Source organism: Nomascus leucogenys, chromosome 6, assembly GCF_006542625.1.
Source record: "Nomascus leucogenys isolate Asia chromosome 6, Asia_NLE_v1, whole genome shotgun sequence".
In the NCBI taxonomy this organism is placed as follows: domain Eukaryota; kingdom Metazoa; phylum Chordata; class Mammalia; order Primates; family Hylobatidae; genus Nomascus; species Nomascus leucogenys.
In genome coordinates, this window is record NC_044386.1 from 104,098,029 (window position 1) to 104,105,667 (window position 7,639).

Genomic DNA, 7,639 nt, shown 5'->3' on the forward strand with positions numbered 1-7,639 from the left:
CCTGCCGAGTAGCTGGGATTACAAGGCGCCCACCACCACTCCTGGCTGATTTTTTTTTTTTTTTTTTTTTTTTTTTTTTTTTTTTTTGTATTTTTAGTAGCGACGGCGTTTCACCATTTTGGCCAGGCTGGTCTTGAGCTCCTGACCTCATGATCCACCCGCCTTGGCCTCCCAAAGTGCTGGGATTACAGGCGCGAGCCACCGCGCCCGGCCTTTGTTTTGTTTTTAATAGAGATGAGGTCTAACTATGTTGCCCAGGTTGGTTTTGAACTCGTGGGCCTCCCAAAGTGCTGGGATTATAGGCATGAGCTGCACGCCAGTTTATAAAGTATTTTCACTTAGGGCTGAGGGCAGCTGTTTAACCCTGTTAGTCCCTATTTATCCTTATTATACAGATGAATAAATCGAGACAGCTTGGGACTGAGGTCTCTGCCCTTATGAAGCTGGGACTCCAGTTAAGGTTTTCTGCCACTTAAAGCGCTTTTCTCTGGCATGGTTGGTAGCTATGGTAATGCTTTACCACTCTGTTCCTCCCCCCGTCACTTACCAGACACACAGTTCCTCATTTCCTGCTTGCACAGTCCTGGGTCATTCGAGATTAATACCATTGACTTTCATTCAACAGTTGGGGAGCAATTTGGGCCAAGCACCAGGTGGCGAGTGTGCTGTGGTGGGAGAAAAAAAAGGGAGACACTCCTTCCTCTTAAGGAAGGCAATGCAGCGGAGGGTGCATTTTCTAAAACGCTGCCATGGAGTTATGTGCAACCCAAATAACTCCAATGCAGTGCTATTAATAAATGTTTTGCGAAATGCTACGTGCTAAATGGAGGTGTGTTCAAAGGAAATGACTTGATAGAAATACCAGGGACGGACCGGTGCAGTGGCTTACGCCTGTAATCCCAGCACTTTGGGAGGCCAAGGCGGTCGGGTCACTTGAGGTCAGGAGTTTGAGACCAGCCTGGCCAACATGGTGAAACCCCAAATCTAGTAAAAATACAAAAAAATTAGCCTGGTGTGGTGGTGGGCGCCTGTAATCCCAGCTACTCAGGAGGCTGAAGCAGGAGAATCGCTTGAACCGGGGAGGCAGAGATTGTAGTGAGCTGAAATCATGCCACTGAACTCCAGCCTGGGTGACAGAGGGAGACTGTTTCAAAAAAAAAACCAAGGAAGGGCTGGGAGAGCCCAGAATGGTGCAGCCTCAGAGAAAGGACCTACTTTACACATTTTATCTGGTTTGGTTCTTAGAAGGAATCCTGGACCCCTGCATTGTAGGTTTCACTTCCTATTTAACAGATGAAAGGTCCAAATTCAATGAAGGTGGGGAGAGCTGTGCTTGCCCTCACAGTAGGAGCAGCCTGTGGTTAGGTGAGGGAAGGACAGGATAACAGGAAGGGCTTTCTAGAGAATCAGTTGCAAAGCTGGGCCATGGAAATTCCTTCTATCCCTCTTAACTTAGTGTCGACAAAAAGTCTCAGTGCAGACAAACCCACTGAACTTAATTTGGGAGAAAAAGCCATGGAGAAGACCCTTTAGAATGCACTTCCGAACTAGAAACCAAATGGGGTGCCTGCAAGGGGGTCGTTCTCCTTGTCTTTAGGAAAAGGGAATCGAGAAGAACCTTTAGAATGAATCTCTGAACTACAATTAGGATCCTAAACAACATCTTCCTAGGAGAAAAAAAAAAAAAGCAACAGCTCACAATAAACCAAGGACCATCAACCAAATGAGAGGTCCAGGGCTCAGGAGGACTTACTAGGAGGAGAAGCTGAAAGTCGGTGAGGACTTTATTTATTTATTTTTGAGACAGGGTCTTTCTCTGTTGCCCAGGCTGGATCCTGGGCCTGATCATCGCCCACTGCAGCCACGGCCTCCGTGGACTCAGGCAATCTTCCTGCCTCAACCTCCGAAGAGCTGGGACTATAGGCCTGCACCACCATGCCAGGCTAATTTTTGTATTTTTTTGTAGAGATGAGGTTTTGCCATGTTGCCAAGGCTGGTCTTAAACTCCTGGGCTCAAGTGATCTGCAGGGAGGGCTTTCAAGGACCCCTACTGGTACCTTAGCTCCAAATTCAGGCAACTCCTTCAGGGTTCTGAGTCCTCTCTGTGGCCCCATGTGTTCAGGTGCTAAATTATTACAGATTTTTTTTTTTTTTTTTTTTTTTTTTTTTGAGACGGAGTCTCGCTCTGTCACCCAGGTTGGAGTGCAGTGGCGCGATCTCGGCTCACTGCAAGCTCCGCCTCCCGGGTTCACGCCATTCTCCTGCCTCAGCCTCTCCGAGTAGCTGGGACTACAGGCGCCCGCCACCACGCCCGGCTAATTTTTTTGTATTTTTAGTAGAGACGGAGTTTCACCATGGTCTCGATCTCCTGACCTCGTGATCCGCCCGCCTCGGCCTCCCAAAGTGCTGGGATTACAAGCGTGAGCCACCGCGCCCGGCTAGGTGCTAAATTATTGTCAATGAAGAGAGAAGACTAAACATTGTAGCCAATATAGCTTTTTTTTTTTTTTGAGATGGAGTCTTTGCTCTGTTGCCGGGGCTGGAGTGCAGTGGCACCATCTCAGGTCACTACAACCTCTGCCTCCCGAGTTCAAGTGATCCTCCTGCCTTAGCCTCCTGAGTAGCTGGGACTACAGGTGCACACCACCGTGCTCAGCTATTTTTTTGTATTTTTAGTAGAGATGGGGTTTCCCCATGTTGGTCAGGCTGCTCTCGAACTCCTCACCTCAAGTGATCTACCCACTTTGGCCTCCCAAAGTTCTGAGATTACAGGAGTGAGCCCACCGTGCCTGGCCACTAATATATCATTTTTATCTTAATGTTTTGTTCTTTTATCCATTTCTTCCTATTAGGTATTTCTCATGGCTTTAACAGTGGACTTCAGGAGTCATGGTTAAGCAACAGGTGTGGGGTAGGTAACTGACCAAACCTCTCCTCTGAGTCTCCGTTTTCTTACCCGTAGAGTGAGGATACTTACCTCCCTCCTAGGGCTGTCAGGATTAAATGAGATGGCAGGTAAAGACCTCAGCACAGTGCCTGGCGCATGGTAACTGCTCTGTCTATTTTGTCACTATAAGCTTTTCTGGTTTATCGTAAAGTATATAATGCAACCCAAGTGAAGCAAAATTCCATGAATAAAAAAAGTCATCTCATTATAACTTGCCTCAAATTATAAAATCTCTAATAAAAATGAAGGTGTGTAGTTAGTGGCAGAAGTTTGCCTAGAACTAGATCTGTCCAGTGCTCAATACTCCCTACTATGTCACAAACTTCAGGACAGGGTTAAGAGGGAGACAAGGTACTGCCTGGAAGGGGAATGCAGAGGGACTTCTGGGGTCCTGGTGATTTTTTTGTTTTTTTTTGAGATAGAGTCTTGTTCTATTGCCCAGGCTGGAGTGCAGTGGCACCATCTCAGCTCACTGCAAGCTCCACCTCCTAGGTTCAAGTGACTGTCCTGCCTCAGCCTCCTGAGTAGCTGGGACAACAGGTGTGTGCCACCACACCTAGCTAATTTTTTTATTTTTAGTAGAGGTGGGGTTTCACCATGTTGGCCAGGCTGGTATTGAACTTCTGACCTCAAGTGATCCACCCACCTTGGCCTCCCAAAGAGTTAGGATTATAGGCATGAGCGCCTGGCCCTGGTAAGTAGTTTCTTGATCTGGGTGCTGGTTACACAAGTGTGAGCAGTTTGTAAAAATTCAATGAGCTGCACATTTGTGTACACTTGTCTGCTATATATTAATAATTTATGTATTTATTTTTGAGACCAAGTCTTGCTCTGTCACCCAGGCTGGAGTGCAGTGGCGTGATCTCGGCTCACTGCAACCTCCACCTCCGGGATTCAAGTGATTCTCTTGCCTCAGCCTCCCGAGTATCTGGGACTACAGGTGCCCACCACGGTGCCCAGCTAATTTTTGTATTTTTAGTAGAGATGGGGTTTCACTGTGTTGGCCAGGCTGCTCTCGAACTCCCGACCTCAAAAGATCTGCCCACCTTGGGCTCCTAAAGTGCTGGGATTACAGGGGTGAGCCACCATGCCTGGCTCAATAACAATTTAAAACAAAGGGAACTGTCTCTGGATGTAGTTATATAGATTCACTGTATTAAAGGATAAGAGTAAGATAAAGTCTCTGAGGGTTCACTGCTTGTCCAAACAGAAAAAAAAAAAAAAAAAAAAAGATTGTGAGCCGAGTGGTGGCTCATGCCTGTTATTCCAGCACTTTGGGAGGCCAAGGTGGGAGGATCGCTTGAGCCCAGAAGTTTGAGACCAGCCTGAGCAACACAGTAAGAGACCCTGTCTCTATTTTTTTTTTTTTTTTTTTTTTTTTTTGAGACGGAGTCTCGCTCTCTCACCCAGGCTGGAGTGCAGTGGCGCGATCTCGGCTCGCTGCAAGCTCCGCCTCCCGGGTTCACACCATTCTCCTGCCTCAGCCTCTCCGAGTAGCTGGGACTACAGGCGCCCGCCACCACGCCTGGCTAATTTTTTGTATTTTTAGTAGAGACGGGGTTTCACCGTGGTCTCGATCTCCTGACCTCGTGATCCGCCCGCCTCGGCCTCCCAAAGTGCTGGGATTACAAGCGTGAGCCACCGTGCCCGGCCTCCTGTCTCTATTAAAAAAAAAAAAAAAAAAAAAAAAGACCGGGTGCAGCGGCTCACACCTGTGATCTCAGCACTTTGGGAGTCTGAGGCGAGTGGATTGCCTGAGCCCAGGAGTTCAAGACCAGCCTGGGCAACATAGTGAGATCCTGTCTCTATTAAAAAAAATAAATTGCGTACTACTGAGTCGGCTACAATATGCATGGTTTTCCATGGGCTTTTGATTATCTGTGACATTTCAAAACTGTAAGTTGTTTCATTAGAATATTGGTGGGTTGGTTTTTACAAATGTCGTCTGTGTGCATAACTTACATAGGTAAATACTGAGAGGGCATTGAAGTAAAAACTAACATTTATTATCTGACCAAAGGAAAGCATAGGAAACCTAATCCACTATCCAGGCCAGAATCATGGGCTCCATCTGTCTCTTGCATTTTTTTTTTTTTTTTTTAGACGGAGTTTCGCTCTTGTTGCCCAGGCTGGAGTGCAATGGCGGCATGATCTTGGCTCACTGCAACCTCTGCCTCCTAGGCTCGAGCAATTCTCCTGCCTCAGCCTCTCGAGTAGCCGGGATTACAGGCATGTGCCACCACGCCTGGCTAATTTTGTATTTTTAGTAGAGACGGGGTTTTGCCATGTTGGCCAGGCTGGTCTTGAACTCCCAACCTCAGGTGATCCGCCCACTTTGGCCTCCCAAAGTGCTGGGATTACAGGCGTGAGCCACCATACCCAGACTGCTTCTTGCATTTCTATGTATTTCTATGAAGAGAACCAACTGGCAAATATTTCCTGAGTTCCTATCACAAGCACTGAGCTCGGTACTAGAGCTGGAGGTTCCTGGAGCTGGGAACCTCAGGATGGGTATGAACATAAAAAATGGGAGAGGGCAGGAAGAAGTAGGGAGGACGTGTAACAGATCAACGTAACAAGAGTCACGGCACTAAGCTGGAGAGTGCAGGGGCCCACAGGCAGGGTCAAGTCTGCTAGGGAAGTGCAGGGAGGAGGCCTCCTGGAGGAGGTGGTGCCCAAGCTGCATCTTCAAAAATGGGCAGGCGGGCCCCGGCAAACAGGGAGGCCCGGCATTCCAGAAAAGGGAGCAGGGTGAGCAGGGGCACTGAGGCAAGGCTCAGTTGTGCATAGTGATGGGGAGCTGCCTGGGGATGAGGATGGTCAAGGGCACAGAGATGTGATGACCAGGGCAAGGCAAGGAATGAATGTGATGAGGTTCCACAGAGGTTCCCCATGGGAAGGCCTCATCTGCTGTTGAGGAGTATGGCCTTTCTGTAGGTGATGGGGAGCCCCTCAGGGCTTAAGCTAGGTGGTAGCCGGCTCAGTTCTGCTGTGAAAGAATGCTCACTCTAGCTGCAACACGGAGAGGCAGGCGCAGGGAGGTGGAGGTTACAAATGAAGCTGAAAGACAGGAGGATCACTTGAACCCGGGAAGCAGAGGTTGCAGTGACCTGAGATGGTGCCACTACACTCCAGCCTGGGCGACAGAGCAAAGACTCCAGCTCAAAAAAAAAAAAAAAAAAAAAAAGATATATTAGCTACAATGTTTAGTCTTCTCTCTAGCTAGTATCAGGACAATCCACAACTGTAACTGGTCATTCCTTGCGTGTGACTTGTGATCGTCCTTCCTGGCCCTTTATCCCTGAAGGGTGTCCTGTCTCATAACCAGAAAGTTCAGCAGGGACCCCATGTCCTGGGCTTGCTGTACCCATAGTCTCCACAGTCTCTCACAGACGGCCTTGGAGATTATCAAATGGAGGGCGGTTCTAGCCTCCCTGCTCCCCAGCCCAGTTAAGCTATTTCAGATCTTTGGACAAAATCTCACTTTTGTCCTTTTTCTTTTTTCACCTTCTTGATAAAATATCCCACAGCCATAGGGGAAATGGAAGTAGAATTGCCAGGAAGCAACCAGGAAGGAAGTAGTGGTGGCGCATGCCTGTAATCCCAGATACTCAAGAGGCTGAGGCAGGAAACGGAAGTAAAATTGCTGGGAAGCAACCAGGAAGGGCTGTGGCAGCTGCCAGGCAAAGGTCTGAACTCTGCCAGGGGCTTTGAGGCTGGGAATGCTGAGTAGGGAGGCATGTGCACGCTGTGGTTCCCGAATGAATGGCTCTGAAGGAGGAAGGCGTCTTGGATGATCCCAGGTTTTGGGATTGGGTGAGGCAGAATAGGTGGTGGTGCTACTCACAAAGAGGAAAGGCAAGGAGAGAGGCAGTCAGGAGACATTCTGAGTTTGAGATTCCAGGAACAACTTCAGCGGGTGAGTAGGTGGCAGGAAGAAGCCAAGAGAGAGAATTGAAATCAAGATAGGAAAGAGCTGATGGGGCAAGGTCCTGATCCTGGAGAAGTGGAGGGGAAGCTCCGGGTGGAGGTTACTATGAAGCTGAAAGCATAGCTCCAGGCTGAGGGTAGGGGTGAGAGGCTGAGGGAGCCCAGAGTTCGTTAGCCTGGAGGTGGGAAACAGAGGGAATTCACGCCTGACGGGTTCAAGGTTCTCAGTTGTGAGCTGAGCCTGGGAGCTGACATTCTGAGAATGGCCAAAGGGTACACAGCCATTGTGGGGACTGGGAAAGGGAAGTGACGAAAGTCAGGTAAAAGACTTGCAGAGGTGGACCGGAGGGCCACGCTGAGGGTGAAGCGATTGTGTTTTTGGTTATCTTTTGCTTGCTTTTCTTTTTATTTTCCTTTTGAAGACAGAGTCTTGCTCTGTCACCCAGGTTGGAGTGCAGTGGGGCGACCTCAGCTCACTGCAACCTCTGCCCCTCCGGGTTCAAGCTATTCTCCTGCCTCAGCCTCCAGAGTAGCTGGAACCACAGGCGCCTGCCACCACGCCCAGCTACTTTTTGTATTTTTTGTAGAGACGAGGTTTTGCCATGTTGCCCAGGGAGGTCTTGAACTCCTGAGCTCAGGCAATCCACCCACCTCGGCCTCCCAAAGTGTTGGGATTGCAGGTGTGAGCCACTGTGCCAGCTCTTTGTACCATTTATTGTAGACTTTTTGTTTGAGATGGAGTCTTGCTCTGTCACCCAGGCT